Source organism: Capsicum annuum, chromosome 6 (assembly GCF_002878395.1).
Source record: "Capsicum annuum cultivar UCD-10X-F1 chromosome 6, UCD10Xv1.1, whole genome shotgun sequence".
In the NCBI taxonomy this organism is placed as follows: domain Eukaryota; kingdom Viridiplantae; phylum Streptophyta; class Magnoliopsida; order Solanales; family Solanaceae; genus Capsicum; species Capsicum annuum.
This window is the reverse complement of record NC_061116.1, coordinates 180,853,071-180,865,627: the sequence shown is the minus strand read 5'-3', so window position 1 is coordinate 180,865,627 and position 12,557 is coordinate 180,853,071.

Here is a 12,557-nt window from a genome sequence, read left to right as displayed (position 1 = left end):
GTTTAATTAATTAGTCAGTCGGAGTTAGTTGGGGGCTTGTCCTATCAACTCTACAGTTAGACAGTTTAGAGGCTTTTAGACTAGTTCATATAGTTCCTCAATTTTTAGTTGTTTTATCAGCATGTTTCTAGACGATTTAAACCGTATTTCCGTAGTATTTTTAGTTATTAAAATCTTATGGCATTTCAGTTGAAATTCCACATATGTTTTTTATCAGTTTTATTCAATGCTCATAACAGGTACCAGCTCATAGGTTAGCTCAAAGTCTAATGGGACAGTAAGCACCGTGTGATGTACAGGGTGTACTCCCGAGTCGTTACAAACTTGGTATCAGAGCCTAAGGTTTTAAGGCATCCTAGGGAGTCTGAAAGTCGCATCAAGTAGAGTCTTGTGCATGGGTGTGTAGCGAACCATACTTATAGGCAAGAGGCTACAAGATATTTTAGGAAATGTTTCCCTTCTTTCAGTGTTCATATCGTGCGAATGAGAAGGAGCTCAAGTTAAACTCTCTATCTAATCCAATTTTTCCTTTTATTTACAAAATATGCCTCCCAAAAAGACTAACAGAAGAAGAACCGAAAACCATCCAGCACCTCCGCCCGTTCAGGAAGATCCCCTGAATAAGCATGTTTCTCATGTAGAGTTCCGAGTTGCATTCACCACTCTAGCTCAATTTGTTGCAGCCTAAAATGTGCAGCCAACTGCTGTTTAGGACAACCCAGTGGTCAACACTGCTCTAGCCAGAATTTGAGACTTCACTCGAATGAATTCTCCTTCATTTTTGAGATTTAAGTCTGAAGAGAATCCACAAGAATTCCTAGTCATGGTACAGAAGGTAACAAATATTATGGGGGTGACTTCTAGTGAGAGTACTGAATTAGCTGCTTACCAGTTTCAAGATATAGCTCATACTTGGTTTAAGTAGTGGAAAGGGAATAGGGGCGTAGAGGCTGGACTTATAGAATGGGAGGAGTTTGCTACTGCCTTCTGAGATAGATTTTTCCCATTAAAGATAAGAGAGGTTAAGGTATTAGACTTAATTAATCTGACACAGGGAAATATGAATGTGAAAGGGTATTCCCTCAAGTTTACTCTGCTATCCAGTTATGCTCCTCATGTAGTAGCTAATAACAGGTCCAGGATAAGCAAGTTTGTGTCTGGGGTATCTGATAGTGTAGCCAAGAAGTGTAGGACCGCAATGTTAATAGATAAACTTGGCGAGGTTGATGGTACATGCACAACAGATAGAGGAGAAGAAAGCTAAGGGGAGAGAGAGCAAAATGGATAGACCAGGTAGCTTTAATTTCACTTATTCGAAGTTAGAGAGTGGTAACTATCCTTAGTTCTGCCCAAAATCTTCATTCCCAGATCTCTCTTTGGATAGTGCACCAATGCCCAAATTCAGAAAGGACAACAAGGATAGGGTGCCAGGTTCTAAGTCTCAGGGTAGTGTGAACAGTGCTCTCAAACAAATCCTCTTTGTCAGAAATATTATAGAAACTATCAGGGTGTTTGCAGAGCTGGCAGCAATGTATGCTTTGGGTGTAGCAATCCAGGTCATAAAATCAAAGAATGTCCTCAGGCAGGTCCACAGAGTCAACACAATTGTCACCCATCTCAGTTCAATTACCTATCTCAGAAGGGTACCACTTCTAGTGCCACCAGTGGGTAATGCCCAAATAGGCTCTATGAACTTCAGTCCCAACAGGATAAGGAAAGATCCCCTGACGTGGTTATTGGTACATTGCAGGTCTTTTATTTATATATTTACGCTTTGCTTGACCCTGGAGCTTCTTTTTCTTTTGTAACCCCTTATATAGCGACCAACTTTGGAGTCAGTCTCAAAACCTTAATAGAGCCTTTCTCAGTATTTACTATAGTGGGTAAGTTTATTGTAGCCCAATGGGTATATAAGAACTGCCCAGGTACAGTGTCTCAGAAAATCACATTAGTAGACCTTATAGAACTAGAGATGACAGATTTTGACGTCATTCTCGATATGGATTGGCTTCATTCATGCTATGCCTTAGTTTATTGTAGAAATAGAATTGTCTACTTCCAATTCCTAAATGAACTAGTCCTTGTGTGGAGAGGTAGTACCACAACGCCTAGGGGTCAACTTAATTTATACCTTAGAGCGTGAAGAATAATATCCAAGGGATGTGTCTATCATCTTTTCCAAGTCAAAGACTTTAGTTTTAAGACTCCCAATCTTCAGTCAATTTCGATAACAAGGAAATTTCCAAATGTGTTCCTCGAAGATATTTCCGGAGTTCCTCCCAAAAGGAAAATTGACTTCGAAATAGACCTTCTCCCAGATACTCAGCCTATTTTTATTCTACCATACCGAATGGCTCCATCCAAACTCAAAGAATTTAAAGAACATTTGAAAAACCTCCTAGATAAGGGATTCATCAGGCCAGCATTTCCCTGTAGGGCACACCAGTCCTATTCGTGCGTAAGAAAGACGGTTCCCTTAGCATGTGCATTGACTACTGTCAGTTGAACAAAGTCACAATCAATAATAAATACTCACTTCCTAGAAATGACTTGTTTGACCAACTTCAGGGTGCCAGTTACTTTTCTAAGGTAAACCTCAGATCCGACTATCATCAGCTTAGAGTAAGACAGTGTGACATTCCAAAATAGCTTTCTGAACCCGGTATGGTCCCTTAGAGTTTCTAGTCATGTCCTTTGGTCTCTCAAACATCCCAGCAACCTTTATGAACTCGATGAACGAAGTGTTCAAGAAGTTCTTGGACATGTTCATCATAGTCTTCATCGATGACATTTTGTCTATTTCTGTACCGAAAATGATTATGCAGACCACCTCAGAATAGCATTACATACTCTTAGAGCCCATCAATTGTTCGTCAAATTCAACAAGTTTGAATTTTGGCTAAATTCAGTAGCGTTTCTTGGTCATATTATTTCTGATGATAGTATTAGAGTTGATCCTCAGAAGATCAAAGCAGTAATAATTTGGCCTAGACCCATCTCTCTATTAGATATTAGGAGTTTCTTGGGCTTGGCTGGCTATTACTGATGGTTTGTTGAAGGGTTTTTTCTATTGCATCCCCTATGTACAGATTAACTTAGAAGAAAGTCAAGTTCCAGTGGTCAAATTCTTGTGAGAAGAGTTTCCAGGTGTTGAAGACTCGACTCACCTCAGCTCTAGTTTTGACCTTGCCAGATGGTTCAGATAGGTTTATTGTTTATTGAGATGCTTCCAGAGTTGGTTTAGGTTGTGTTTTGATGCAGAGAGGTAAGGTCATAGCTTATTTCTCTAGACAACTTAAATCCCATGAAAAAAATTACCCTACCCATGATCTTGAGTTAGCAGTTGTTGTGTTTGCCTCAAAAATTTGGAGGCATTATTTGTATGGGGTGCATATTGATGTGTTTACAGACCAAAAAAGCTTACAGTATATATTCTTGCAGAAAGATTTGAACTTGCACCATAAGAGGTGGTTAGAGTTATTGAAAGACTATGACATGAGTGTTCTATATCATTCGGGCAAGGCCAATGTAGTGGCAGATGCCCTCAGTAGATTGTCCATGGGTAGTATGACTCATTTTGAGGATGGAAAGAAGAAGCTAGTTCAAGAAGTTCATCAGCTTGCTAGACTAGGCATTCGTTTAGTTGATTCAGCTGAAGGGTAGTGTGCAGGTATAAAATAGTTCAAAATCCTCTTTGGTTGTTGAAGTAAAAGAAAAGCAGGATGTGGGTTCTAGTTTGGTTAGGTTAAAGGAGTCTGTCAGAGATCAGAAAGTAGAGGTTTTCTCCCAAGGTGGAGATGGTGTGTTGCATTACCAGGGTGGACTATATGTGCCATGTGTAGATGACTTGAGCTAGTGGATGCTTGTTGAAGCTCATGGTGCACGTTACTCTATTCATCTAGGGTTCATTAAAATGTACTGCAATTTGTGGGAAGTCTATTGGTGGAGTGGGATGAAGAGGGACATTGCAGAGTTCGTAGTTAAGTGCTCTACTTGCCAACAGGTTAAGATTGAGCACCAAAAGCCTAGTGGTGTTGTACAGGAGTTCAGTATCCCCACTTGGAAGTGGGAGGAGGTGAACATGGATTTTGTGATAGGTTTGCCTCTAACTCATCGTTAGCATGATTCGATTTGGGTCATTTTGTAGGATGACCAAGTCAACCCATTTCCTACCCGTCCATACTTCCTATTCAGCTGAGGATTATGACAAGCTCTACCTTAGAAAGTTGGTTAGGTTGCATGGTGTTCCATTGTCCATCATTTTTTATAGAGGTACACTGTTTACCTCTCACTTTTGGAAAGTATTCCAGAGGGGTCTTGGTACCCAAGTTCACCTTAGTACAGCCTTTCCCTCTTAGGAAGATGGTCAAGTAGAGACGACCATTCAGATTCTAGAAGACATATTGAGAGCGCATGTCCTTGATTTTAAAGGTATCTGGGATGATTACTTACCTTTGATAGAGTTTGCAAATAATAACAGCTATCATTCCAGTATTTAGATGGCTTAGTTTGAGGCTCTTTATGGAAGGAGATATAGGTCTCTAATTTTTTAGTTCAAGGTTAGGAAGACCACCTTGATAGGGCTCTATTTAGTATTTGATGCCTTAGAAAAGGTTTAGCTGATTAGAAAAGGCTTAAGATAACCCAAAGCTGATAGAAATCCTATACTGATATGAGGAGGAGAGACCTTGAGTTTTAGATTGGTGACTTAGTTTATTTGAAAATCTCTCCCATGAAGAGGGTGAAGAGGTTTGGTAAGAAGGGAAAGCTTAGCCCCCGATATGTTGGCTATGAACTTGAGTTGCCTGTAGACTTAGCATCAATGCACCTAGTATTCCATGTATCTTTTCTAAAGAAGTATATTGGTGACCCAACGGTTGTAGTCCCCTTAGAAAGTGTAGATGTTTAAAACAGTCTCTCTTATGAATAAGTTCTAGTCGAAATTCTTAACCGTCAAATTCGCAGAGTAAGGAACAAAGAAGTTCCTTTGGTCAAAGTACTTTGGCGAAACCAATCTATTGAGAGAGCCACTTGGGAAGCAGAAGTAGACATGTGAACCAAGTACCCTCATATCTTCTCCGCAAACTAAGAATCAGCCTAAGGTAACAGTCTTTCTTAGTTTATTCTACTTCATACTCAGTTCCAGCTGCATATCATTCTCATGTCATTCATGCATTCACAAATCAGTTCAGCCATGTGTCATATTTCAAGATTCAGTCATGTTTCAGTTGTGCATGTCAGTATATAACCTCAGTGTCTAAGTATTTTCAGCTTAACTAGTCTCATTCGAGGATGAATATTTCGAAGGGGGAGATATTGTAATATCCCGTATACTTCTTAATCTAATTCAGCTTATAAACTATACATGAGAGGCTGAAGACCTTAAAAATTTAGCTAAGTGTTGAAGACTTAGTCTTATTTTTGGCCTCTAAACTTTGATAGTTTTAATTTCAACCTTCCTGACCCCGAAAAGTTAGTTTCTAAGTTAATCATGATCAGGGTTGTCTATAGTTCATTTCGGGTAAATTTTGGATTTTTTAGATAATGTTTGAAGCATGTTTGGATGACCAAACCAGTGACCCAATGCGATCAGGTCACGTTGCGTCGGTCACTGCATTGGCAAGCAATGCGGTGCGTCGTCCATCGGATCAAATTGGTCGACGTGGCGTGTAGGCTGCATCGTTATTGGGTGCATTTTTTTTAATGAGTTACGGGTCCAAAGGGGTAGTTAAGTTTTTTTTACCCACCATAATACAACCAAAAACATGAAATTAAGGATTAGAAAGGGCAAAGCTCACTCATCTTTCACAAATTCTCTCAAGAACAAAGCCCTAGATTCATAAAAGTCAAGTCTAAGCTTCAAGCAATCGCCAACAACTCTCATGATTTCATCAACCACGGTATGTTAAGTGTTCATCCTTGGGTCCCTGCCACCCCTTGGATTCCAAGAACCTTTTTCAAAGATTAAGTTATGAGTTTGCTTGATTTAAATTATATTATGTCCATATATGCGTTGTAATTTGAGTGTTAAGTTATGGATATATGAATTTCATGTGAAATAAACTAATGCATATGTTGGTTGATGCAAGTGTCATGTTGAATCCCCTAAATTTGAGAATTAAATGATGAAGTCATGATATGTTAGCATGCTGATCATTCTCATGTACAAGGTTATGCCTTCCAAGTATTTGATAAAATGACTAAATAAGTGAAAGTTGAATTGTAACTTTTTGTTATGCTTTAAAGTTATGGTATGGTCCTATTGTCAATGCTTTAAAGTTGTGGTATAGTTCTATTGTCAATGCTTTAAAGTCATTGATTTCTTTCATTCTACTAAAGGCTTAAAACAAGGTGATCCTCTTTCTTCGGCTCTTTTCATCTTGGGTGATGAGGTTTTTTGAAGAATGCTGAACAATTTACATCACCATCATTTGTATCATGTCTTTACTATGAAGCAGAAGGGTCCTCAAGTTAATCATCTGAATTTTGCTGATAATGTGATAATCTTCACATCAGGGAAAAGATCTACTCTGAGACTTATTATACAGGTTCTTACTGATTATGAGCAGGTGTCCGATCATATTATTAACAGAGATAAAAGTCACTTTATGCTTCACTCAAGTGCCTTTCCAAGTACCATCCATAGAATCAAGCAAGAAACTTGTTTCAAGCAGAAAATGAGTCCTATTACTTACCTGGGATGCTCCATTTACACAAGCAGATAAAGAATCATCTACTACATTGGTTTGGTTTCTAAAGTGGTGGCAAAAATTAGTGGCTGGCAGACTAAAATCCTCAGTTACGAGGGTAGAGCAACTCTTATTAAGTATGTGCTTCAGTCTCTTCCTATTCACATTCTGTCAGTAGTAGTTCCTACTAAGACCACTCTTAAACAAATTTTGAGCTTATTTTCTGATTTCTTTTGGGGTGGTCTGATAACAAGAAGAAATACCATTGGTCTTCGTGGAGAAATATTAGTTATCCTACAGAATAAAGGGGTATTGGTACTAGACATCTTAAAGATGTTTTTGTTGCTCTTCAATTTAAGCAATGGTGGATTTTTAGAACTAAAGATACCTTGTGGGGTGACTTTCTCAGAGCTAAATATTGCCAAAGAGCTCATATAGTTATCAAGAAAGGGGATACTGGTAATTCGCTGGCTTGGAAACACATGATGCTCAACAAACAAATTACTAAAAACCATATTCGTTGGAAATTGAATTCTGGCACTTGCTCCTTTTGGTGGGATGATTGGTTAGGTGTTGGTCCTCTTCATTATTACAGGGGTGAGCCTATTAGATCTAATAACATCAAGGTCAATCAACTATGGGTACAAGGTGAATGGGACATTGAAAGACTCAATCATTTACTACTGCATGTTATAGTTCATCAGATCATGAAAACTCAGTTTCACTTTTAAGAAAGAGTTTCTGACCGGCCTGTTTGGGAGCTTTCAACTAGTGGTAATTTCACTGTTTCTTCATCTTGGGAACTTATAAGACACTATAGAGTTAGGACTATGAGAAACAGGTATAATTGGCATAAGTATGTTCCTTTTAAGTGTGCCTTTCTTTTATGGAGAGTGCTAAGAAGAAAATTACCTACTGACGAGAAGTTGACTTCTTTTGGACATGAGCCATCAGATTGCCATTTCTGTTATACTCTAGGACCTGATACAGTTGAGCATATAATGGTGAGTGGTCATTTTTTAAGAAATATCTGGCAATTTTTCTCTAAATCCTTGGGGGTTAATCACACCACAAAACCCCTTAGAAATCTGATAATGAGATGGTGGATTCTTGGGCATAAAAATAAAGTTCATAAGCAAGTTCTTCAGGCTATCTCTATTTTCATTTGTTGGAACTTATGGAAGAATAGATGTGCGGTGAAATATGGAGGCAATACATCAAACATTGCTAGAGTGAAATTCCAAGTTTTCAAAAATATTTCCATGCTATTAATTAACAATTTTCCCTACATCTTTTGGCCCCAAAACTAGAAAGACATGATGGTTTTTTGGATGGGTGCTACCAGATGACTAGGGTGCAAGAGGTTGGTTGGGTCAAGCCTACTAATTCCGCAGTGAAGTTGAATACGGATGGTAGTGAGCCGGTAGGATTGGAGCCGGAGATGTGGTGAGATATTATCATGGAGATCTTAGTTTTGCATATTCCAGCTCTCTTGGGTTCAGAACTAACAATCAATGTGAAATAGAAACATCTAGTATTGGTCTCAATTGGTGTTTGTAAAATGGTTATACGAAGTTTATTTTAGATGTCAATTCTGAACTCATTGTCAAGTGGATCAAGCATCATGCCACAACTCCTTGGAAACTTCAAACTTATCTTGATAACATCAAAGGAATCATGGCACAGCTAGAGAAGGTTACTTGTAGGCATACTTACGAGAAGCGAACTTTGTAGCTGATTCTCTATCTAAAATCAGTCATAATTATGATACTTCTCAACACTAGTTCACCTTCCAGCAGTTACCAGAATAAACAAGAGGATATTTTGTGCTTGACAAAATTGGTATGATCAATTTAGAAGAAGAAAGATAAAGAGAATCAAAGAGCCACCGTGAATTTTTGTGATTTTGTACTAGATGAGTTAGCGACTCATTTGTAGTGCCTCTGCTAGTTTCACCTTCGTTCATTCCTTCTTCTTATTGGCTTTATTATGATAGGATTTTTACGATCTTTTTGTACGAGTTTCTTTCTTTACTTTGTAAAGGGAGTCTCCCTTATTTATGCTTTCCTAGATTATATTATACTGAGAGAAGTCTTCTCTTCTAGGTTCTTAGATCTAGGTTTCCTTTTTAGAATTGACGGTAAGTCTACCGGCCTTAGTAGACTAGTTGACTTTGAACCACCATAGGATCGGAGGTAAGGTTTATGTCCCTCTCTTTGTACTTTCTTTTGTTTTTTATTTATGATAAGGCTTGGGGGTGTGCGGCTCAACCCCTGACCACCATGAGAGGTGAGAGCCCCGGGTAAGGTCCATTTGAAAAAAATGATGAAGTCATGATATGTTAGCATGTTAATCATTCCCATGTACAAGTTTATGCCTTCTAAGTGTTTGATAAAATGACTAAATAAGTGAAAGTTGAATTATGACTATTTGTTTTGCTTTAAAGTTGTGGTATAGTCCTATTGTCAATGATATCAAGTCCTGAGGGTTATATTACCTAAAATTTAGCTTCTTACCTAGTTTATAGTAGTTATAGAAAGGTCCCAGTCGAATCATGGAAGTAGTATTCAGTCAGTTAACATGGTCAGTGTGAATTCAGTCAAGCCTAGCCCAGTTTAGTGATCAATGTTGGTTCAGCTGGGAGTAGGATTCAACACCGAGCGAACCCAGGGGTGGGAGCATTACTGCTAGCTTAGGGTGTGACCCTTAGTAGCAATCCTTGAGTTGCAAAATTACGTAGCCAATGTAGGTTAATATGTCTTCCTGCCAGTCTAGGGTTGACATATGTATTTACATCTCATGAGTCTTTCTTCCAAATTATGTTTGACCCAACCATTGTTAGTAGCCCATGGTATGGTACTAACACCCTTCCAACTGACGTTACAGGTTGGACCTCAATCAGACTATATTGGGGTATGTCGGTTAGATAAAATCTCCCACAGTTTCAGTTTCAGTAATTAGTCCAGAATTCAGTTCAGTCTTGATTGACCATAGCATATAGTTTACTAGTTATATAGCTATCAAATTTTAGGTGACTTCAGAACTTATTTATGAGTGGTCATGCATTTGCAGTCTTTACAATTTTCATGCATTCTTACATTCAGTATCCCATACTATACATTCAGTTAGTTATTACTCATGAACATGAATCCGTACATGTCAGGCTAACCTCATTTAGCATACCATTACATTCAAAAGTACTGACCGCATGCTCTTTTCTTGCTCTATGATGTCTTATATCATAGGTTCAGACGCCTGGATTTTCGATCGTACTTAGATTTTTCATTGCATCAGCAGTAGCAGTCGTGGTTAGTTCTCTTCCTTCGAGGAGGAGTTATCTTATGTTCAATTATGTCAGTAGTTCAGTTAATTAGTCAGTCGGAGTTAGTTGGGGGCTTGTCCCATCAACTCCATGGTCAGACAGTTTATAGGCTTTCAGACTAGTTCATATAGTTGCTCAGTTTTTAGTTGTTTTATCAGTATATTTCCAGATGATTTAAACTATATTTCAGTATTGTTTTCAGTTATTAAAACCTTATAGCATTTCAATTAAAATTCCGCATGTGTTGTTTATCAGTTTTATTCAGTGCTCACAGTAGGTACCAGCTCATGGGTTAGCTTGTGGTCTCAACGGATCGTAAGCACCGTGTGACGTTCAGGGTGTACTCCCAGGTCGTTACATACATGTTGTGAGACAAGAAAACCTAGAAACATTCTCATTAGTTGAGGCAAAAGGTGGCAGCAATTTTTCACCAATTTTTGTACTATGTGTCTACTAAAAAGTTGACAGTGACAGTGACAGGTGAGCCCAACCTTTTCCCTAATGCACATAGGCCTTTGTCATCATATCAAAAGCTTCTGAGAACATATCCCAACTTATGAATTTGTCAATCATAAAACTAAGGACTTAACATGGTGGTTGGTTGATTTTAATAGAGGTTGGTGTTAGAAGGTTGATGATGAAAACAGAGGAAAAATATTATTGTTAGTAGAGTGGCAATGCATGTGTTTTGAGAATTAGTGGAGGTGGGTGCTCATGGTGGTGGTGGTGTCAATGGAGGAGGAGAAATCATTAGAGAGAATGAAGGGACAATACGTGATATGAAGGGTTGTGGAATGTATCAGAACTTTTTAAAGAAAGAAAGTAAAATCAAGAATTATGTAATTCCTTAAAAGACTTGGGATTTTAAATAGTTATGATAAGTTAAGTAGTGGTATTGTGTAATTTTTTCTTATATTAATTGAAATCACATAATTGTCTTCTATCAGTCTTCGGTTAAAAGCTAAGTGTATATTTATGTTAAATACTAGTTTAGGTGTACGCGCCTTGCTTGTGTACCTCACTTTGATGAGTTTAAATATTACACTAAATGGAATATTTGTTTAAAATACCTAACCTTTACCAAAAATATTTTAAAAGTCGATCGGCATCATCTACTATCTGTAAACTGCAACAAAATAATACAATGATAGAGACATCAAAATAATAGAATTAAATCTATTCTTTACACATAAAAATTTTCTCAAAGTCTTCCGACACTCATTTACCTCTTGTAAATTATAACAAAATAATACGATAATAGAGATATCAAAATAATACAACTATACCTAACTTTTACATAAAAATAATCTCAAAGTAGAGATATCAAAACAATACAATTAAACCTAACATTTACCTAAAAATATTCCTCAAAGCCGAGCAACATTTATCTATCACCTGTAAACTACAACAAAATAATACGATAAAAGCGATATCAAAATAATACAATTAAACTTAAATTTTACACACAAAAATTTCTCAAAGTCGATCGACATTCATCTACGAACTATAAACTACTACAAAATAATAAACTAATAGAGATATTATGATAATACAATTAAACCTTTCCTTTACCTAAAGAAAATTCTCAAAGCCGACCGACATTCATCTAACATCTGTAAATTAAAATAAAATAATATAATAAAGATATCAAAACAATACAATTAAACCTAACCTTTACACAAGAAATTTTTCAAAGCCAACCGACATTCATCTACGACCTGTAAACTGTAAAAAAAATAAAATATAATAGGGATCATAAAGCTTTGATTTTGATCAAACTAATTCTTGTCTGAGCGAAAATTTTGACCCTAAAGAATGACTTGAATGAAAACAAAGAAGATATATATACACACACGTTGAATTCTATTATGCTTACAGAAACAGTGAAATTGAGGGTTAGAAAATTAAGCATCCATCAATCTAGACATGCAATTGAATCAATTTAGATGAGCATCAATCATATTCTCTCAATAGGCATACCAATTTGTTCTCTAGTTTAACGTGCATCTCAATATTTATAGAAGTAACTCCTTAATATAGTCCTATTTTAGGAGTATTTTTCTAATTGAACAGTAGAAAGGAAAATATTAATTAATTCTCCTTCCATATATTTTAGGAGTCATATATCTTAGGAAGTCTAGTTAATATAATAAAACAATTAAATAATAAATTGAAGAAAATAGTGAAAAAATAATTTTGAAGGGCAAAAAATTCAAATCATTTTTCTAAGGATATTCACACTTTTAATAGATTATAAATATAAGTATAAATAATATAGATATAAATATAGATATAGATACAAGTTTTTCTCGTACTGATCCATCTACATGTAGTTCTCAACAAATAATATCACGTACATGTTTATGTTCATATCACTAATATATATATATAATTTGTTGTTTATACATATAACAAATAAAGCAGGTCATATCTTCATTCTACCAAGAAAGAAGCACGAGAGTCTAGCTTGTGGACACATAATGAATAGTTACATAGTTATATTCACAAACCTTATTATAAAAAAAATACATAGAATCAAAACCAAC